This window comes from Lepidochelys olivacea (assembly GCF_965140295.1).
Source record: "Lepidochelys olivacea isolate rLepOli2 genome assembly, chromosome: 3".
NCBI lineage: Eukaryota > Metazoa > Chordata > Testudines > Cheloniidae > Lepidochelys > Lepidochelys olivacea.
In genome coordinates, this window is record NC_140413.1 from 18,961,423 (window position 1) to 18,985,268 (window position 23,846).

At 42.3% G+C, this 23,846-nt stretch overlaps 1 protein-coding gene across 6 annotated transcripts in view; it reads right to left on the reverse strand.

Annotated features, from left to right (window-relative positions):
* The window catches only part of KLHL29 (kelch like family member 29), a 605,712-nt gene that overhangs the window by 400,175 nt on the left and 181,691 nt on the right, over positions 1-23,846 (reverse strand). The gene's annotated exons all lie outside the window — the stretch shown is intronic.

Genomic DNA, 23,846 nt, shown 5'->3' on the forward strand with positions numbered 1-23,846 from the left:
TGCAGAAGAGAAGAGTGAGGGGGTGATTTGATAGCAGCCTTCAACTACCCGAAGGGGGGTTCCAGAAAGGATGGAGCTTGGCTGTTCTCAGTGGTGGCAGATGACAGAACAAGGTGCAATGGTCTCAAGTTGCAGTGGGGGAAGTCTAGGTTGGATATTAGGAAACACTATTTCACTAGGAGGGTGGTGAAGCACTGGAATGGGTTACCTAGGGAGGTGGTGGAATCTCCATCCTGAGAGGTTTTTAAGGCCCGGCTTGACAAAGCCCTGGCTGGGATGATTTAGTGGGTGTTGGTCCTGCTGTGAGCAGGGGATTGGACTAGATGACCTCCTGAGGTCTCTTCCAACCCTAACCTTATAATATGAGATACTGATATTACAAGTAGGGTTGCCAACTTTCTAATTGCACAAAACCGAACATGAACACCCTTGCCCTGCCTCCGTTCTCTGGCCCTTCCCTGAGGCCCTGCCCCTTCCCCAAGACTCCACCCCTGCTCACTTCACCCTCCCCATCACTCACTCTCCCCCACCCTCACGCACTCACTCACTCATTTTCACCAGGCTGGGGCAGGGGGTTGGGGTGTGGGAGGGGGTGAGGGTGTCAGGTGGAGTGCAGGCTTTGGGGTGGGGACGGGGATGAGGGGTGCAGGAGGGGGCTCTGGGCTGAGCCAGGGGCTTTGGGTATGGGAGGGGATACGGGCTCTGGGCTGGGGATGTGGGCTCTGGGGTGGGACCAGAAAAGAGGGGTTCAGGGTGCGAGAGGGCAATCCGGGATGGGGCAGGGGGTTGGGGTGTGGGCTCTGGAGAGGGGCTGGGGATGAGGGGTTTGGGGTGCAGGAGTGGGCTCCAGGCTGGGGCTGGGGGTTCACAGTGCGGGAGGGGGTTCTGAGTTGGAGCAGAGGGTTGGTGCACAGGAGTGGGTGCTCTGGGAAGGAGTTTGGGTGTGGGAGGAGGCTCAGGGCTGGGGCAGGGGGTTGGGGTGCAGGAGTGGTTTTGCTCTATTACTAGAGCAGAACTGACATGTCACTCAGCAGAGAGCAGTGGTAAACGTACATAAGTCAACACCTAGCAGTTTCTACTGCATGATCTAAGACACCATGCCCCCAGCAGTTCCAGGATCAGATGATACTGACAGGCAATTACACTGATAACTAGCAGAGGAAAGGATTGCAAGGAACCCATTCATTAAGAAGTTTATTTAAGACCCAATACCCTGTTTATGAGCAAACTCCTTCCACGCCACAGCTGCCACTCTTAAAAACATTTTCTGATGTTCTCAATAAAAGTTAAGATCAAACACCGGAAACATCACTGTTTCTACATATGTCATCAAACATATGCTACAAGTTTAGACATCACTTTTGGCTGAGGACAAAGATATCTGACAGCAATAAGATGTGCAGAAGTGAGATTGTGGTGATGGCTACGTAATGCATGAGAATTCAATTGTCAGTGCTTGCTATTATTATTTTTTAAATAAAAACCAATATAAAATGGTCCCATAAATAGCTGCTTTGTGGGATGAGGGGAGGTTGCTCATGAACAGGTTGTTTAATTTTGAAATATATTTATGGCCCCATGGCTCACAGGCCATCTCCCTCCCCTATTTAATTGGTGAGGCCAGAGTGACACAATGTGCAAACACACCTACACTCATAACTCAAGCTTATCCCACTGAAACTATGTAATGAATGGAGCATAATCATTACATCACTCTACATTGTATTTGTCACAATGTAGTGTGTAAGATCTCTTGAAAAACTGTACTGAAATGGGATTGCAAATTATTCTCATCAGTAGCAGGGATGGGAGCAACCATTATAGTTAAGGATGTATATACATTTCCATCCTAACTCAATTTTCAGTGGCTCCAAAATCTTCACTTTTCAGGCTAAAAATTTCCAGGCATGGTCTCATTTCAAAGAACTTTCCTTTTGTTTTATTCATTTATTTTTAATGTGTAAGCAAAAATAAATCTTTCAGACATTCTGGACTACAAGAATGGGGGGAAAACAAATTACCCTAATTATATACAAATAACTCCTATGGTTTAATAAAAAATTACCACCAAAACACATGCATGTGTGTGTCTCTACATGCACGTGTGTGTATATATCCAGTTATGGTACTTATACAGAATGTGGACCTGAGGCTGAAGAGGATCCTAATGGAAGCAGAAAAGAATCCACTGATTGTCCGTCATGTGGGAATAAATTATACTGCTAGATTCTTGCTAGGAAGCTTTAAGGAAGACTATGGCAGGCTGGGGAAGACGCTTAAAGAAATGGAGGCTCAGGTGATCTTCAGTGGAATTCTACCTGTCCCAACAGGAGGAGAGTGAAGGTGAGACAAGATTATGAAGATCAACAAATGGCTCAGGTAATGGTGCTAGCAAGACAGCTTTTAGGTGTTCAACAACTGGTAGGCATTCACGAACAGAGAACTGTTTGCATGGGGATGGACTCCACTTGAGTAGGGAGGGAAACAGACTTCTGGGGTGGAGGTAGGCACAACTGATCAAAAGAACTGTAAACAAGGAATTCAGGGGAAATAGTTGGGAGATGCTCATATGATCCCCGTGCCTGACTCTAATATTGAGCGAGAGGAAAATCAGCTAAAAGAGGTTATTGGAATGGAGAAAGGAACAACAGAGGGTAGAGGAACAAGAGGAAAGAAAATGCCAATTCCACCTTCAGAAACAGGTAGGTGATACTGGCCGTAAAATGACTACCTAATCAGGTAAGGAATCTGGATGAAGCCAAGCAGGAATTACTAAGATGTCTGTACACAAATGCAAGGAATGCACTGCATAACAAAATGGGGGAACTAGAATTACTGGTACAGGAAGTGAAACCAGATATTATAGGGAAAATGGAAATGTGGTGGAATGGTATTCACGATTGGAGTACAGGTACTGAAGGGAATGTGTTGTTCAAGAAAGACAGAAAGAAAGGAAAAGGTGATGGAGTAGCATTGTATATTAATGATGAGATAGCCTGTAAAAGAATTAGAAGTGATGGAATGCATAAAACGGAATTTGTTTGGGTCAAAATCACTTTGGGGATGAAAGGTAACAGAGTCTCCACTGGGATACAGCTTGGGGTCTGTTATAGACCCGGAGCGTCCACTTTGGATATGGATAGAAACCTCTTTAATATTTTTAATGAAATAAATACTGCCAGGAATTGTATGATTATGGGAGACTTTAATTTCCCAGATGTAGATTGGAAGACAAGTGCTACTAATAATGGTAGGACCCAGATATTTCCGGATGTTATAGCCAACAGATTTTTTCACTAAATAGTCCCTGAATCAACAAGAGGTAATGCCGTTTTAGATTTAGTATTGGTAAATAGCAATGACCTCATGCAAGAACTGGATGTAGAGGACAACCTTGGTTTGAATTAATCCAGTTTAAACTAAATGGAAGGATAAACAAAAATATATTTATAACTAGGGTCCTTAATTTCAAAAGGGCAAACTTTAAAAAATTAAGGGAATTAGTTAGGGAAGTTGACTGGACTGAAGAACTCAACTGAATGTGGAGGAGGCTTGGAATTGCTTTAAGTCCAAATTCCAAAAACTATCTGAACCCTGCATCTCAAGCAAGGGGGAAAATTGTAGGGAAAGGTTGCAGAGCAAACTGGATGAACAAGTATCTCAAACAGGTTATTAAGAGAAAGCAGAAAGCCTGGAAAGAATGGAAGAAGGGATGGATCAGCAAGGAAAGCTACCCCTTGGAGGTCAGAAAGTGTAGGGTAAAAGTAAGAATTGCCAAAAGCCAAGCAGAGTTGGACCTTGCAAAGGAAATTAAAATCAATAGTAAAAGGTTCTTTAGACATATAAATAAAAAGAAAACAAGGAAAGAAGAAGTGGGACCACTAAACACTGAGGATGGTGTGGAGATTATGATAATCTAGGCATGGCCCAACATCTAAATGAATACTTTGCCTCAGCTTTTAATAAGGGTAATAAGAAGCTTGGGGGCAGTAGCAAGGTGGGTAATGGGAACGAGGATATGGAACCAGAAATTACCACATCTAAGGTAGAAGCCAAACTCAAACAGCTTAATGGGACCAAACTAGGGAGCCTGGATAACCTCCATCCAACAATATTAAAGGAACTGGCACATGAAATTGAAAGCCCAACAGCAAGGACTTTTAATGAATCTATAAACTTGGGAGTCATACCTTGTGCCTGGAGAATTGCAAATACAATATGTATATTTTAAAAAGGGGAGGGGAAGAATTCCAGAAGCGATAGTCCCATTACTTTGACCTCAATTGAATGCAAGATCCTAAAACAAATCTTGAAAGAGAGAGTAATTAAAGACATATAGGCAAACAATAATTGAGATAAAATACAACATGGTTTTACAAAAGATTTTTGCCAAGGTTTTACTAGATCGCACGCCCTGGTTCTCATGGGTGACTTTAATTTTCCTGATATCTGCTGGGAGAGCAGTACAGCGGTGCATAGACAATCCAGGAAGTTTTTGGAAAGCATAGGGGACAATTTCCTGGCGCAAGTGCTAGAGGAGCCAACTAGGGGGGGAGCTTTTCTTGACCTGCTGCTCACAAACCGGGAAGAATTAGTAGGGGAAGCAAAAGTGGATGGGAATCTGGGAGGCAGTGACCATGAGCTGGTCGAGTTCAGGATCCTGACACAGGGAAGAAAGGTAAGCAGCAGGATACGGACCCTGGACTTCAGGAAAGCAGACTTCGACTCCCTCAGGGAATGGATGGGTAGGATCCCCTGGGGGACTAACATGAAGGGGAAAGGAGTCCAGGAGAGCTGGCTGTATTTCAAGGAATTCCTGTTAAGGTTACAGGGACAAACCATCCCAATGTGTCGAAAGAATAGTAAATATGGCAGGCGACCAGCTTGGCTTAACGGTGAAATCCTAGCGGATCTTAAACATAAAAAAGAAGCTTACAAGAAGTGGAAGGTTGGACATATGACCAGGGAAGAGTATAAAAATATTGCTCAGGCATGTAGGAATGAAATCAGGAGGGCCAAATTGCACCTGGAGCTGCGGCTAGCGAGAGATGTCAAGAGTAACAAGAAGGGTTTCTTCAGGTATGTTGGCAACAAGAAGAAAGCCAAGGAAAGTGTGGGCCCCTTAATGAATGAGGGAGGCAACCTAGTGACAGAGGATGTGGAAAAAGGTAATATACTCAGTGCTTTTTTTGCCTCTGTCTTCACTAACAAGGTCAGCTCCCAGACTGCTGCGCATGGGGAATAGATGGCCAGCCCTCTGTGGAGAAAGAGCTGGTTAGGGACTATTTAGAAAAGCTGGACGTGCACAAGTCCATGGGGCCGGACGAGTTGCATCCGAGAGTGCTAAAGGAATTGGCGGCTGTGATTGCAGAGCCATTGGCCATTATCTTTGAAAACTCGTGGCGAACGGGGGAAGTCCCGGATGACTGGAAAAAGGCTAATGTAGTGCCCATCTTTAAAAAAGGGAAGAAGGAGGATCCTGGGAACTACAGGCCAGTCAGCCTCACCTCAGTCCCCGGAAAAATCATGGAGCAGGTCCTCAAAGAATCTATCCTGAAGCACTTATATGAGAGGAAAGTGATCAGGAACAGTCAGCATGGATTCACCAAGGGAAGGTCATGCCTGACTAATCGCCTTCTATGATGAGATTACTGGTTCTGTGGATGAAGGGAAAGCAGTGGATGTATTGTTTCTTGACTTTAGCAAAGCTTTTGACACGGTCTCCCACAGTATTCTTGTCAGCAAGTTAAAGAAGAATGGGCTGGATGAATGCACTATAAGGTGGGTAGAAAGTTGGCTAGATTGTTGGGCTCAACGGGTAGTGATCATTGGCTCCATGTCTAGTTGGCAGCCGGTGTCAAGTGGAGTGCCCCAGGGGTCGGTCCTGGGGCCGGTTTTGTTCAATATCTTCATAAATGATCTGGAGGATGGTGTGGATTGCACTCTCAGCAAATTTGCGGATGATACTAAACTGGGAGGAGTGGTAGATACGCTGGAGGGCAGGGATAGGATACAGAGGGACCTAGACAAATTGGAGGATTGGGCCAAAAGAAATCTGATAAGGTTCAATAAGGATAAGTGCAGGGTCCTGCACTTAGGACGGAAGAACGCAATGCACAGCTACAGACTAGGGACCGAATGGCTAGGGAGCAGTTCTGCAGAAAAGGACCTAGGGGGTCAGTGGATGAGAAGCTGGATATGAGTCAGCAGTGTGCCCTTGTTGCCAAGAAGGCCAATGGCATTTTGGGATGGATAAGTAGGGGCATAGCCAGCAGATCGAGGGACGTGATCGTCCCCGTCTATTCGACATTGGTGAGGCCTCATCTGGAGTACTGTGTCCAGTTTTGGGCCCCACACTACAAGAAGGATGTGGATAAATTGGAGAGAGTCCAGCGAAGGGCAACAAAAATGATTAGGGGTCTGGAACACATGACTTATGAGGAGAGGCTGAGGGAACTGGGATTGTTTAGTCTGCAGAAGAGAAGAATGAGGGGGGATTTGATAGCTGCTTTCAACTACCTTAGAGGTGGTTCCAGAGAGGATGGTTCTAGACTATTCTCAGTGGTAGAAGAGGACAGGACAAGGAGTAATGGTCTCAAGTTGCAGAGGGGGAGGTTTAGGTTGGATATTAGGAAAAACTTTTTCACTAGGAAGGTGGTGAAACACTGGAATGCATTACCTAGGGAGGTGGTAGAATCTCCTTCCTTAGAAGTTTTCAAGGTCAGGCTTGACAAAGCCCTGGCTGGGATGATTTAATTGGGGATTGGTCCTGCTTTGAGCAGGGGGTTGGACTAGATGACCTCCTGAGGTCCCCTCCAACCCTGATATTCTATGATTCTATGATTTTATGAAAAGGTAGATCATGCCAGCCCAATCTGATCTCTTTGAGAAGATAACTGATTTTCTAGACAAAGAAAAAATAGTAGATCTAATCTACCTGGATTTCAATAAAGCATTTGATACACTTCCACATTGGAAATTAAACTGGAGAAGGTAGGGATTAACATAAAAACTGAAAGGTGAGTAAGCAACTGGTTGAAGGCGAGACTATAACAGGTAATGCTGAAAGGTGAACTGTCAAGCTGGAAGGAGGTTAATAATGGAGTTCCTCAAGGATCAGTCTTGGGAACAGTCTTGTTTAATGTTTTCATTAATGACCTTGGCACAAAAAGTGGGAGCATGTTAATAAAATTTACAATGACACAAAATTGAGAGGTATTGCCAATACAAAGGATGATTGGAATATCATACAAGACGATTTGGATGACCTTTAAAACAGTAGTAATAGAAATACAGTAACTCCTTGCTTTATGTTGTAGTTATGTTCCTGAAAAATGCTACTTTAAGCGAAATGATGTTAAGCAAATCCAATTTCCCCGTAAGAATTAATGTAAATAGTGGGGGTTAGGTTCCAGGGAAATTTTTTTGCCAGACAAAAGACTATTTTTATATATACACACACATATACACAGTATACATTTTAAACAAACCATGTAATACTGTGCACAGCAATGATGATTGTGAAGCTTGGTTGAGGTGGTGAAGTCAGAGGGTGGAAGAGGGTGGGATATTTCCCAGGGAATGCCTTACTGCTAAATGATGAACTAGCACTCGGCTGAGCCCTCAAGGGTTAACACACTGTTGTTAATGTAGCCTCACACTCCACAAGCAGCATGAATGGAGGGAGGGGAGACAGCATGGCAGAAAGAGCTGGGACACACACCCTGTGTGTGTGAGAGAGATGAGCATTGCCCCTTTAAGTATGCTGACACCACTCTAAGTACACTGCCTTTTTAAGTAGATCAACAAGTTGAGATAGCAGCTGCTGCCAGCAAGCTCCCTCCCTCTTGAGCCCTGTCATATCCACCCCTGCTCTGCAGAGATAAGGTACAGGAGCTGGGGGAGGGGGACACCCTGACATTAGCACCCATCTGCCTCCCTCCCCCGCCACACTGCACAGCAAGCAGGAGGCTCCTGGGAGCAGCTCCAAGGCAGAGGGCAGGAGCAGCACATGGCAGTGGGGAGAGGGACAGCTGAACTGCCGGCAATTGACAGCCTGCTGGGCGGCTGCTGCACAGGGAACTTAGGGAAGCGGGGAGCTGATACGCAGGCTGCCGGACCACCTTGATTCCAAGCCCCACCACCTAGCTCCAGCACGCTGCTCTTCCTGCAAGCAATGGACAAAGCAGGCAGCTGCCAAACAATGTTATAAGAGAGCATTGCGAGTATGTTCCCTAATTGATCAGCAATGTAACAATGAAACAACGTTAACCAGGACGACTTTAAGGGAGGAGTTACTGTAGAATGAAATTTAATCGTGAAAATGCAATGTCATGCACTTAGGGACTAACAACAAGAATGTTTGCTATACGCTGGGGATGTATCAGTTGGAAATAACAGAGGAGGAGGAAAACCTGGGTATATTGGTCAATCACAGGATAACTACAAGCCACCAGTGTGATGCAGCTGTGAAAAAAGCTAATGCAGTCCTTGGATGCAACAGGCAATGTATTTCCAGAGAGATAGGGAAGTGTTATTATCATTACAGAAGGCACTGGTGAGACGTCATCTGGAATACCATGTGTAATTCTCGTCTCCCATGTTTAAGAAAGATTAATTCAAACTGGAACAGGTACGGCAAAGGGCTACTAGGATGATTAGAGGAACAGAGAACCTACATTACGAGAGGAGACTTAAGGAGCTTGGCTTCTTTACCCTAACAAAATAAAGGTTGAAGGGAATCTGATTGCTCTCTATATATACATATCAGAGGGAACAACATCAGGGAGGGAGAGGAGTTATTTAATTTAAATGCCAGTGCTGGCACAAGAACAAATGTGTATAAACTGGCCATCAATAAGTTTAGGCTTGAAATTAGACAAAGGTTTCTAACCAACAGAGGAGTGAAGTTCTGGAATAGCCTTCCATAAGAAATAATGTAGGTAAAAAATCTTAACTGTTTTAAGACTGAGCCTGATAAATTTGTGGAGGGGATGGTATGATGAGGTTGTCTACAACAGCATGTGGCCCATCTGCAACTGTTCATAGCAAATATCTGGAGAAGAGACACTAGGTGGGGAGAATTTGAGTTACTACAGAGAATTCTTTCCCAGGTTTCTGGTTGGTGGGTTTTGCCCATATGCTCAGGATCAAACTGACTGCCATATTTGGAGTCTGGAACGTTTCCCCCCCACACACACCCAAGTCAGATTGGCAAAGACTCTGAGATTTTTTGTCTTCCTTTGCAGCATGGGGCACAGATCACTTGCAGTTTAAATTAGAGTAAATGGTGGATTCTCTATAAATCAAGATTTGAGAACTTCAGTAACTCAACTGGAGGTTATGGGTCTATTACAGGAGTCGGTGAGTGAGGTTCTGTGGCCTTCAACGTGCCAGGCTAGACAATCATAAAGGTCCCTTCTGACCTTAATGTCTATGGGGCCCATTATCATAGCATCTGAGCACCTCACAATCTTTAATGTGTTTATCTTCACAACACCCCAGGAGGTTAGGAAGTGCTATTATCCCCATTTTACAAACGAAGAACTGTGGCACAGAAAGAGTAAGTAACTTGCCCAAGGTCAGGCAGAAATTCTGTGGAAGGGGAAATTACACATTGCATAGGTGAAGCTCATTCTACACCGGCTTAATCAGCTGTGCAGCATACAGCTTTGTGAAGGTCCAGCATCAACAAGACAGCCTTCTACACACAAAATGCAACCGCTTCTGTAAATTAGACTACCTCTAAACTTAACTAGACAAAGCAACCCTTGTTCCTGTTTGTCACATGCAATCAAAAGTTGTGTGTGTGTGTGAGCGCGCAACCAATGGGGAGAACATATACTTTTGAGGGGGGAGGGGATGACCCAGCAGTTATTGGATGAAATGTTAAATTTATAGGCAGAAAGGAGACCAAGCTGGCATTAGGCGGATGCTCTAGAAGAAGGTAATAGGCTGGAGAAGACAGATCTAGCTACCAGAATGGTATAAAAATCCTCTGGCAAGCTGAAACCTGATATACAGCTATGGAAGAGGGAGCAACCCACCAGTCTATACTAGATCCCAGAATAACTCATCACTGCATGTGCTGTGCAAAATTCACACCAAACATTTAGAACCATTAATATTTCAGGGAAAGGATGCGTAAGGCTATTGACATCATATTGGTTGCATCAACCCTGATACAATGCAAATAAAAGGAGGACATCACTTCCCCACATCTTACATTTACAGGGGAGGTGGGATTTATATACAACACTATGAGATAAACTCTCAGGGAATCTTGCAGACATCTCTCTTAACCTATCTAGGTCCAAATGTGCAACACAATGTAGATAAAGCCCTTAGAAAGGAGAGAGACAAAATTATTATCCATGCAGGATAGTTAAAATGCAGTGGGATTCCTCCTGTAAAGGTAAATGACTCTTTCTATAACCAGAGTTTCATGATTATTTCTCCTGCAAGTAATTTTCAACAATAAAATTCAATAATAAAAACACAGGGACACAATGTCTGTGTAGAATGCAGGTAACTATGGGACTAAAATGAAGGGTATTTTATATAAGAATGGCCATACTGTGTCAGACTGGATCTAGCCCAATATCCTGTCTTCCGACAGTGGCCAATGCCAGGTGCTTCAGAGGGAATGAACAGAGCAGATACTCATCAAGTATGTTTGTAAGCAGAGTATTTTAATTACGTGAGTCCCATGAACTTCAACAGGAGTCAACAAAGCCCTTGCAACTCTGGAATGAGAAGGTTATGTTATACTGACATTATGGATAAAATATCTAGACAAGGATAACGTTCTGAAAAGCACCTAAGTGACGTAAACACTAAATCCTATGTTCAAAAGCACTGAAGTCCCATTCACAGCATATATCTTAGGTAAGATGAATGTGGTCAATTCCACAGTTAATAAACAAACGCATACGTACGGATGCAAGAGCTACATTAGAAGCATTTGCAATTGCACTGCACTGCGCAGACTTTGCTAGGTTTAGGCAGATCATTAAGGTAAATTTTAGTGCTTAACATTTTACATTATCTGCTCAACATTAAGAACCCTCCTCCCCCAAGCCAAACTCTTACTGTTTTGTAGAAAAACTTTCCCAGTCATGCTCTTCCAAATGACAGCCCAGCCTATGCCTTAGGGCAGCTTTCCCCTTGCTTTCCACATTCATCTAGCCTCAGCCTCCTTAAAATGCCTGTACGGAAAAAAAGGCTTGCAGCCAGTCTAACGCTACAGAATCAGATTTCTTGGACTATTAGAAATTCAGCTTCATTAAGTGACTTCAAAACTAAAGGTCAACCTTTTAATTTAAATTTTTCCTGGATAAGCTTCTGTTTCTAAATTTAATATTAAAAAAAAAAAGTAAAATGAGAGAAATATGATATGCCATTTGCATGAAAGCCTGGAGGCATCTACCAAAGTGGCTACTTGGTTATTAGGAGAATGGAAGAAAATAAAAGAGAAATTAAACATTCAAATAAGCAGCTAAACAGCATCATTAATTTTCAGACTGGACAAACAGAAGCACATATAAAATAGCTTATTAGAAAGCTTCACAATCAGTTACGTATTTGCATAGCATAAGTATTTTATGAGATCTACACAAAAACAGGGATGATGATGAGGAGAGAGACTTGATGTAATCGGCTCTAACATGAAGAACTGTAACTGATAGGGAGAAAATGTCTAAGTACTTATGCTTGAATGATTTCAGATACATGCTGGAGGGAAAATGTTACTGGATGCAGTTTTATCAGAGCATACCAATACAGCAGTCTCCTCCTTCGGCATTGGGCTAACCACACAATGTTCACATATCAGACACCACCATTATCCCAAAATATACCTATGTTTACAAGCACTCTGGATATTTAAAATTTTAAGGACACACAACACACACACGACCATATAAATATGGCTTTAAAAAAATCCTTGAAACAATACAGTATAATATTGCTAGGTCAGATACTCATAATGATGCTTAATACAGCTGAGTTATAAAACTCATAACAATGCCTATTTGTATGTTTCAACTAGTATTATAGTAGGGCAGAATACAGTAAATCTATGTAATACTATAGATTATAGTAAATCTTGCTGCAATAAGTGGTGTTTTTCCATCTCTAAATGGAATTCCATAAGTCTGCTAGGTCAGGTCAAAGTTGGGACATCATCTTTCCTATGCTTTTTTGGGTGAGCTGCCAGTTTTGGGAGTTGATTTACTCTGTAGAAGTGAAATAAATAAACAAAATGTTTTATTCATGCTCAAAAGTATTTACACATTATGAGGAATTTCTTATACATGTACAGAATCATTTTCTAGGCCTATAGATCCAGCTAATCCATTTTCACATTTTTGCTTAACTTATCTATTTATTTTGGACAACTTCAGTGAAAGACTTCTTTGTTACACTAAGTCGGTAGGAATCCAATCGAGATTCTGTAAAGCTGACCTTACAAGCAGCTGTGTAGAAAGATAAGAACTAGAAATATTTGAGGGGCAAGGAAACCACTTTATTATCAAGCAAGGTCTACTTTTGTAAACCCCTGATTTAGGCTTGTAAATAGGGTAAACAATTATAAAGCTTCTGTGAAATCTAAGGCAAGGCAGACAGACTTGAGCCACCTTAGTCAGAGCTAAAAAAAACCCACCAGTAAGTGATAAAAGAGCAGAAGATCTCAGAGAGAGCTGAGGATTTAATTTTTCTAACTATATGCTGCAGGGGACAATGCAATGGGATTTTTTGCTGTTTTGTTTTTTTAAATCAGCGTGCCAACACAACAGTGTCTTCTTGGGGTACAGACTTCATTACCCAAGAATGACAAGGCAGATTTGACAGTTCAGATTGTAAACATTACACAAGAGCAAAGACTTCTTATTCTAAAATACTTAAGAGGGATATGGAGATTTTTCTGCAGATAAGAAAAGAGATAAGGACCCAAAAACATTTAAGGCAATAAAAACAGCCACACTGTCAGTGATACCCAACCCTGTAAGTCTGGTTTCATCCCAAGATAAGTACACATCTTCCTAATAGAGCAATTAAAATATATACATTCTATTTCATTTTTTCTTACGAAACATTTTAGAATTTCAAAGTGAAATTTATTTTCAAATCTGATAAATCTCCATAGTTTATCATTTGTTTTCAGATGCTAATTCCTACACAGCTTCAGGGGGCTTAAATGACACATGCTGGTATCTGGTGTTTCATGTACCCCAGCATTGTGAGGTAATCCTACTTTTGGAAGTCTGAAACCATTTACACTCTTCCAACCCCCCCTCCCCCATTCACTCTACAAGAATAGGAGGTGAAAAGAGCCCACACAGTGTTGGGCAGGGACCAGTGGGTATACAGGACATTGTGGGATTTGTATCGGGTCTGAAAGTTGCCCCATCTTTGTTCTTTGGAGAAAACGCAACTGGTGGCATCAGCTCAGACTTGAAGAATGGATTTTTTGGATCCACAAGTTCTTAATATGGCTGTACTGAGGCAGTATTACTCCATCCCCATGCCAGCCGATGTTCAGTGCCAACTAACTGGTAAAAGCATATTCACTATTCCACATGAGAAAGGTGGATATTGGCAAGTCACATTAGATAAGGAGTCAACTTAACTATGCACTTTCAGTACACCCTGGGACAGATACAAGTTTTTCCATCTACCTTTTGGAATAAAGGCAGCTAGTGAAGTGTTTCCACAAAAGAATAATGAAACATTTGGAGATATTGCAGGCATCCATATAATAGCCATGACATGATAATAGCAGCATCAATTCAGGCAGAACATGATCAGATACTGAAGAAAGTGATGGCAAGAGCTCAAGCAGAGAATATCAAGTTAAACCCAGATAAAATCCAGTTCATAGTAAAAGAAGATAAATACATGGGACGCATTCTCTCGTCACAAGGAATCAGGCCAGATGACAATAAGGTTGAAGACACAGTTAACATGAAACCTGCACGAGGCAAGAAAGCATTATGGAGGATCCTGGGGATTATTAGATTCCTTGCACAGTGCATCCTAGGTGAAGCATCTTTGACTCCTCCACTAAGACAACCACTACATGAGAACATAACTTGGCAAAGATCATGGGAATACACTGCAACAGCTAAAGACAGCACTCTGTAATGCACCAATACTCAGATTCCATGATCCCGACAAGCCAGTCGCCACACAATCAGATGCATCCAAAGATGGTTTACAAGCTTGTCTACTGTAAGACAGAGGCCCCATTTCATATGCATCACGAGCTCTGACAGAGTAGAACAAAATTATGCCCAAATTGAGATGGAACTACTGACCATTGGATTTGTCACAAAGAAATTTCATCAGTACATATATGGAGTACAGGTTGAGGTACAGTCTGATCAGAGCCACTGGAGGCAATCTTCTGCAACCTCTTGGAAAAGCACCTGCAAGGCTACACCACATGCTACTTCAGTTCCAAAAATATGTTCTTAAAACATACCCCTGATAAAGGTCTGTTAATTGCAGACACATTATCGAGAGCTGCAGTGGAACATACTAAAGAACCAGATGATGAAATCACTGACGAAAAGATAGTCTGTGCAGTTGAGGCCACCTTTACACTTCATTAAACAAACTGAAGGAGGGCATATGGGAAGTTCCTGTAGTGCAAGGCTGACATGTTAGTTATTGTATGTGAGGGCTGGCCATGCAGAAGAAAAGTGAATCCCAGATTGCATTTGAAAGACACTATTTCATTACAACAAGGTTTGTTAATGGCTGGTGACAAGATAATTATTCCTAATAATACAATGCAGGGAATGCTTAACTGCTTGTATGAGTCACATCAAGGCATTCAGAGAACAAAGGCACGAACTAAGCAGATAATGTATTGGCTAGGTATGATCCAACACAGAATATCTTACAGAACGATGCAAAGTATGTCAGGAATGTAGACCAAGTAACCAAAAAGAACCATTATAATCTCATGAGATTCCTGACACCATGGCACAAGACAGCTGCAGGTATTTTTGACTTCAGCAGACATTTGTATATAGTCCTGGTGGACTACTCCAAATTTCCAGAAGTCCTGCATCTGCCAGGCAAGTCAGCACATTCCAGGATTGCTAAACTGAGAGCTGGATTTGCAAGACACGGCATCCCTGCGGAGTTAGTGAATGTCCATGTTCTGTCCATGAGCAGAAAAATGGGTAACTTGACAAGACCTTGGGGACTGTAACTCCCTCACTTCAGTCCTGGATACCCACAATTGAATGGAATGGCTGAGAGAAACAGTCAGACAACAAAATATATGTTTCACAAAACAGCTGCAGTGGGTAGAGATTCTGCTTAGCTCTTTTGGAATTGAGAAATACACCACTGAGAGGTATGGAATACTGACCCATCACAGTTGCTACTGGGGAGGATGTTGAGAACAAAGTTTCCATCCTCACATGCACTGATACAACCCAAAATACCTCAGAGGTCTTACATGAGATTAAAGCACCTATGGGAAAGACAAAAGAACTACTATGACTGGACGTCTAAGCCACTGTCTGTTCATTATGGGGACCCAATATGCATGAAAAAACACAATGTTGGCAATCACCAATGAATGGTAGCCACATCTCCAGAGCCATGATTATACCATATTGAGACACCCACAGGAGAAAGGTTTCAGAGCGATAGCCATGTTTTGCTGTTTCAGCAAAAACAACGAGGAGTCCTTGTGGCACCTTCAAGACTAACAAATGTATTTGGGCATAAGCTTTCGTGGGGCTAAAACCCACTTCATCAGATGCATGGAGTGGCAAATACAGTAAACAGAATATGTATTCTAGCACATGAAAAGATGGGAGTTGCCTTACCAAGTGGGGGGTCAGTGCTAACGAGCCAATTCAATTAAGATGGAAGTGGCCTAAAGACTGGGAGTGGATGGGTCACTACAAAAAGTAATTGATACTCACACCTTCTTGTCAACTGTTGGAAATGCATTGGCCTCATTAGCACTACAAAAGTAATTTTCCCTCCTTTGGTATTCACCCCTTCTTGTCAACTATTGAGAATGGGCCACTTCCATCTTAACTGAATTGCCTCGTTATCACTGACCCCCCAGTAAATGGCTAGTTCTGTTCATTCCCTCTGAATCATCTGGCACCAGCCACTGTCAGAAGACAGGATGCTGGGGTAGATCGACCATTGGTCTGAGCCAGCATAGCCTTTCTTATGCATTTTGGGGAGAAGGGGCTGGGATACAGCTAGAATTCCTCAGGGGACACCTGCTACCTCTTCAGAAAGCCATCACCATGTCACCAGTGCCTGAAAGGCTCAATCTAGCCCTCAGGTTCCACAGTTAAAATCAGGAAATGCAAATCTGTGATGCCAACTCCCACAAATTTATACAAGTGATTTTGGCCCCTTTGGGAGATAGTTTCTCATGGAAGGTTCTTCAGAAGATTTTTGGATTGCTCCCAAGGGTAAAAACTCCTCTGATAGGCTGCCTTCCTCACTTCCCCACCTCCTAGGGAAGAGCACAAAGTGGGAAGGTTCATAATGTTTTGTCTGACTAGTGTGTGTGTGCCTCAGTTTCCCCTATGTGTTACTCAAGTATCTAGGTTGTGGGACAAGGGGGTGTGACCATTGCAGAGGCCCTGAGAGGGCAGGTGTGACTGCTGTTTGGCTACCTGGGCACAGACAATGGCCGACTCTGTATCCTAGCAGCTGATGGATAGGGTCCATCCTTTGCAAGAATCAGCTGGAGGGGTTAGAGAACAAAGTGAGAGGAGGAAGTCAGGTGACCTGTTTGCCTGGGAAAGAGACAAAGGAGGGAGGAGGGCAGCTGCGCATAACTGAGGCTGAGCTGCTGGAAGCTGGTCAGTCTCCTGTTTTGGGATTCAGGAGGGGGGAACCCCAGGACCCTGGATCCCCCCCAGATGGACTTAGCACAGAAAGCAGGAATATTCAGCAAACAAGATCTGTTCTATGCTGTGTTCCCGATGACTAATAGAGCCACTGCTGACTGCAAAGTTGGGGTGCACAGTCCCTTTGTGGGGGCGTGTAAGGCTTCCCCAGGTGTCCCATTCTGGTGGACTCCCTGCGGGGAGCTCACGGAGTGGAACAGGGCTGCCGACCTCTCCGAGATCAGACCCAAGGAGGCGCCAAAGCCAAGGAGGCTTGCCCTAGTGAGAGTGTGTGCCCTGAGGGGAGACACACTTCAAGAAGGATCCTGTCTGACTTCATGCAGAGCAGTTCCAGAGCGCCGAGCTGGTGCACTCTGCGACAGCAGCTAATCAAAGCTGCTGCGGAGCTCTACCCCTCAGGTCACCAGCCAAAAGAAGTGTTTGGATAGGGGAGTGGCAGGAGCAGATATCATTTTACAAGAGGGGAGGAGGGAGCAGAAACAGCCCAGTAGCTCAGGGCTGCCATGCTACCACTTTGTAAAGAATGGGTCTAGTCCTCCTCTCCAAGCCCCTGGGGCAGGGCAAAGGAGATTTCCGTTGGAGCCGCCCACCCCAGAGGCTTGCAGGTGAAGAAGGCAGATGTAGGGAGAGGGAAAATGGGGCTGCACCATTGTTGGGTGGCTGGAGGTGCAGAGCTGATGTGGGGCTAAGGTAAATATGAGGACTTTGGGCACAAAATTAATTGATTTGGGGTTGGAGGTGCCAAACTGATGTGGAGTTTTAGGCACAAAATTAATTGGTGTGGGGATGGGCAAATTTGTATTTCTCAGTATAAATTGGCACCGGTAGTTGTCAAACACACACGGGCAGGGGAGTTCAAAAGCAGAAGACTACTAAAAAAAACAACCCCATTATTTAATCTTTTTAAAAAAAAAAAAATCTCATGATTTTGGAGCCAGTCTCCTGATTATTTGGGTCTAAACCGTGATTTTTGAACTTTTGGGATTGGCAATTCCAGTTCCTAGAAGAATGGTAATTTAGCAAACAATTCTTTACTCAGATATTCCCTTTATAGTTGCAGCTTTGTGTATTTTGATTTCTGTGGTTAAACATACTGCATGCCATAGTGAAGCCAGGTTGAGTCTCATGGTCAAGTTATGGTTGCTGCAGAAAGCATAATGTTTGCATTTTATAGACCATTTTATTTATTATGCATTTAATTCCTTTTAAGGAAAGGGGGGAGAAAAACCACCCATACATCATATTCATATTTAAATGGCTTCAATTAGCTTTGAAAGTTAACACCTCCTTGAGGTGAGTGGCACCAAAGAGGGCTGTAAATTACCTCATCTGGGGCTGATGCTGGGGCTTTTTGGCTGCAAGTTTTCTGATAAACCTGGTTAATGGGAAGCAATACATCGGTTTCCAGTGCGCTGGCTATATTGACACAACAGCAAGAGATAGGAATTAAACATTTATTAAATAATGAAAGTGTAGAATTTATAGAATATTTCAATAACAATTACGAAGAAACATTACACAGACTCCCATTATCATAGTATCTAAATGCCTCACAATCTTTAATGCATTTTTCCTCACAGCATTCCTGTGAGGAAAGGCGGTGCTATAAATTCCCCCATTTTACAGATGGGGAACTGAGCCACAGGGAGACTGACGGACTTGCCCAAGGTCACACAGGAAGTCTGTGGAAGGGCAGAGAATTAGCCCTGGGTTTATAAACTCCTAGGATAATGCCCTAAACATTGGACTATCCTTCCTCTCTATTTGGGTCTTCTGAGTCCAAGGCTACCACCCTATCCACCTGACCATCCTTTCCCTTTTTTTCTACTCTCATAATGTTCTCTGGTCCTTAACAGTAAGACAGGTTTTTGGGGGTGCAGATTTTTCTGCATGCTTCCATGAGGCATTTGCTTCTGCTTGTGCAGATCTGATTATGTACCAGTATCCTTTCATTGACTGAACTGATGGGAACTAACTCACCGAACAGAGGCTGATATTTTTCATGTCCAAGGTCGTGAGTTCCATTCCTGGTGCATGTCATTTTGCAGTTGGCTGGAGACCATATTATCCATATGTACGCAGTCACAGATCATTACCTTTTATTGAACTAACTATATATAAAATGGACCTGTTTTATTTTTAGTTAGCTCAATAAAAATGTATCGCTTACAACTTCTTTTATTCTGAAAGCCAACACCTCAAGAATGACAGGGACAGTGCCCACTATCCTAATGAATGAATACTACAACCCCAAAGCCAAAGTTAACCACTTCTCAACTGACTCAGAAATACTGCTCCAGTGCTTGATATAAGTAATCACTGACATCTGTTGTTCCATGGTCATTTCTTACTTCTCTTATTTGACATTGCCACCATCTCCTTAAGTACTATTTTTTAAAATATTTACAGCGTGTACTCACAATCATATTGATATAAAAAGAAATCTGCCACCAAAATTTTCAAATTTGGGTCCCTAAACTTAGGCTCCTAAATCCACACTTAGACACCTAAAAAAAAAAAAAAGCCTGATTTCCAGGAGTGAGAAGCACTTACAGCTCCCATTGACTTCAGTGGAATTTGTGAAGGCTCAGCACTTCTGAAAAATCAAACCAAAAATTAATCCTAAATATGAATTTAAGAGTCTAACTTTAAGCCCTCAGGTTTGAAAATATTGGCTAAAATATTGATCCTGGGTAGCAATAATTCATGTTACGTTCCACCAAAGTTGGACAGAGTCTTTGTATAATTTTGTAAATACAATCACATACATGTGCCAACTTCCTATATGTACTAACAGTTTGCACCCAATTCTTTTTCATATATTTGCCACATAAACAGTCCTACCAGATTTTTTCTCCTCCTCATGTCTTTATTTCATGAAATAAAGTTAATTAAAAAATGGAAGAAGAGACACACAGCATTCTGATAGTTTTCCTATGGGGCTAATTTTACTAGCAATTTGCGCTATTGTTACTGGTAAATCACTGAAAGTGCTAATGAAAAATTAAATGATATTTGAAAAATTGCATTTGGCAATAGAACATTAGCATAAAATGAAAGGAAAGAAACACATGGGTACTGCTGTAAATGAGAAGCTTAAATTATTGGATGTGGAATTCATCTGAGTACATAGCTCGTTCATTTACTCAGAGACTAACTTGAGTTACAGCAACATGTAATCATTTTAATTCATTTTAGACTTGGTGCTTGTGTGAGGTACCATCAGAATGGTGCATTATCTTCCTCCCAGGCCAAGTGTAATATACAGATAGATGTAATATAAGCTTGCTATACCTCAGCAATCTCACACAACCAATTGACCACCCCAGGGGTACAATGTAATTCAGTCTCCTATCAGCTCACTTCGCGGTTTTGCTCCTGATTGGTCAATTATTCCAAATCAAGCAAAATTAAATGTGGTATTTTTGTGATGTGGAATGATGTTCGCTAGCGACCAAAGTGAAACTAATAAATTAATTTTACTTAAAGCCTCAGGCAGAACTCAAAAATTCAAGTCCCAGAGGGGGAAAAAAAAAAAAGACTGCAGCTGCTTTATCTATTTGTTGCTCAAACCCTCTTGCAATTTACTGTCTTTAATTCAATTTTTATTCACAGAGTGTTTGGGGGAAAATAATATTAGGAACCTGAAAGAGTATATGACCCTATAAGAGAGCACGTTGTGCAGAATTTAAACTTCTTGAGAGGCAAGAGATGGTATTCTCTTGTTCCATGAAATATATAATATTCACCCTGCCAGTTGCAAATTTATCCAGTAGATGTCAACACCACCAAAAAATATGTTTTAAGCCAACCTTAACAGCAGTCACTTCAATTTACAGGAGTGCATCAGAGGGACGTTTAATCTTTGGAGGCATCAAATCTTTATTAGTTTCTACTGTCCTGTCCCTGCATCTTCAGAATCATCTCATAATAACCATACCTGGACTTTTTGAATAATTTCTTTCTGCTTTCAGAAAAAAATCTTTGTCTGGCTTGTGGCACAGTGGAAACATTGCTAATACACACTTTATCGTTTTCAGGAGAGATAAGAGCAGGGTGTGTGTGTGTGTGTGTACAAATGTATTTGTTGTAAAGCAATTACTACATGCAGGATTCTCACAGTTACTAAATATAATCTGAAGATGCCTGCTATCTTTTGACCATTCACTGCATGGTTAAGCAACGAAATAATTTCATGGATTTTGCTCCTTCCTCAAGAAGCTCCCCAGCCTGCAATAGTGACCTGAGAGTCCCATCCCGACCTCAGGTCAACAGATGCTTGTTGTCTCTGTTGTTTTTAAATTACACGGAGGACAGTCTGTTGTAAGCTTTTTGGCATTATCATAATTCAAGCTACTGAATTTGCTGCCAAGTTTTAATCATGCAAAAAACCAAGGCCATTTCTATTGACACTTTTAAATCTAGTATTGAGACCTGACTGTTTGAACAGCTTGTGTGTAGAAATTGAAGCACAGATTTCTGTTCCTTTTTTGTTTATTTTTAGATAAATTTTTTGTTTCTATTCTATGGTGTTTGTATCTGGTCACGTAGTTTGCTGCAGTCACATACTTCATTTACATTACTGTGGTTTTACATCATTGCCGCTCAGTTATTTCAGTTATACACTTTTTGGGGTGGAGGAAAAGAGATGGGAATCAATGGATCATCTTTCTGCTTGGTTAGTCCCCCCCCCCAACTAAAAACATCAAAAAGAAAACCAACTATGTATATAAATACCTTGTGACGTACTAAATTAGATATATTAAAACAAATATTTGTATTGCATTAGTGGTACAAAATGACAGACCTAAATTCTGTTGATGGGGACATATAATTTTTGTCACTCTGAAGAGGAGCATATGCCCACAGCAGCAGTAGTGAACTGATGGTATACTATATCAATTTTCCTAGAAATTGTAGACCTCTGGAGAAGCAGGAGCAATGTCATAGTTCCAAATCTGCGAAGCAGTGCAACCTAATTGGTTGCCTGATGTCAGCAGCAAAGCCAGCAGCAGTGATGTGATGACCATAACACTAAACCCCCAGAGAACAGTCCATAATGGTTCTGTATCATCTGAGGGGATAAAGTCACTCTTAGGCACTGGGAAAAAATATCAAATGCAAAATCTAATTTTGCTATCTTGAAATATGAAATGACATAACCAAAGATAATGCTTTCAAGACCCCACATCCTAAGTAAGTAATTTGCAATTACATGGACACGTTAAAACTTAAAAATACACATGCATAAATACCCATACTGTAAATATAATGGTACTATACTTAGGTAGAAGGTAAAGCACAGATCTTAGGTACACCAGGCATTCACTGCATTCCATTAACAATTCTATTTATTTCTTCTTTGACTCAGGGTCCCATCAAAGAATCAGTGAAAGCTGGGCCACAGTGACATCTTTTGGTTCAGTGAGTCTGATCCTCTGCATTTTGCAGGCTGACTCATTACATTATTTCCATCAGTCTTACCCACACATATATTTTTATGGGCCAGAAAACACAAGGACCATTATTATAATCTAGTCTAACATTCTGAACACAGGCAATCCAGTTTCACCAAGTAATTTTTGTTATCACACACAATATAGAATCATAGAATCATAGAATATCAGGGTTGGAAGGGACCCCAGAAGGTCATCTAGTCCAACCCCCTGCTCAAAGCAGGACCAATTCCCAGTTAAATAATCCCAGCCAGGGCTTTGTCAAGCCTGACCTTAAAAACCTCTAAGGAAGGAGATTCTACCACCTCCCTAGGTAACGCATTCCAGTGTTTCACCACCCTCTTAGTGAAAAAGTTTTTCCTAATATCCAATCTAAACCTTCCCCACTGCAACTTGAGACCATTACTCCTCGTTCTGTCATCTGCTACCATTGAGAACAGTCTAGAGCCATCCTCTTTGGAACCCCCTTTCAGGTAGTTGAAAGCAGCTATCAAATCCCCCCTCATTCTTCTCTTCTGCAGGCTAAACAATCCCAGCTCCCTCAGCCTCTCCTCATAACTCATGTGTTCCAGTCCCCTAATCATTTTTGTTGCCCTTCGCTGGACTCTCTCCAATTTATCCACATCCTTCTTGAAGTGTGGGGCCCAAAACTGGACACAGTACTCCAGATGAGGCCTCACCAATGTTGAATAGTGGAAAAATCATGGAGCAGGTCCTCAAAGAATCAATCCTGAAGCACTTGCATGAGAGGAAAGTGATCAGGAACAGCCAGCATGGATTCACCAAGGGAAGGTCATGCCTGACTAATCTAATCGCCTTTTATGATGAGATTACTGGTTCTGTGGATGAAGGGAAAGCAGTGGATGTATTGTTTCTTGACTTTAGCGAAGCTTTTGACACGGTCTCCCATAGTATTCTTGTCAGCAAGTTAAGGAAGTATGGGCTGGATGAATGCACTATAAGGTGGGTAGAAAGCTGGCTAGATTGTCGGGCTCAACGGGTAGTGATCAATGGCTCCATGTCTAGTTGGCAGCCGGTATCAAGTGGAGTGCCCCAAGGGTCGGTCCTGGGGCCGGTTTTATTCAATATCTTCATAAATGATCTGGAGGATGGTGTGGATTGCACTCTCAGCAAATTTGCGGATGATACTAAACTGGGAGGAGTGGTAGATACGCTGGAGGGGAGGGATAGGACACAGAGGGACCTAGACCAATTGGAAGATTGGGCCAAAAGGAATCTGATGAGGTTCAATAAGGATAAGTGCAGGGTCCTGCACTTAGGACGGAAGAACCCAATGCACAGCTACAGACTAGGGACCGAATGGCTAGGCAGCAGTTCTGCGGAAAAGGACCTAGGGGTGACAGTGGACGAGAAGCTGGATATGAGTCAGCAGTGTGCCCTTGTTGCCAAGAAGGCCAATATCTTGTGGATAAACTATAGTGCAGAAAGAACACCTACTTATTCTAAACATACCCAACCTGTTAAT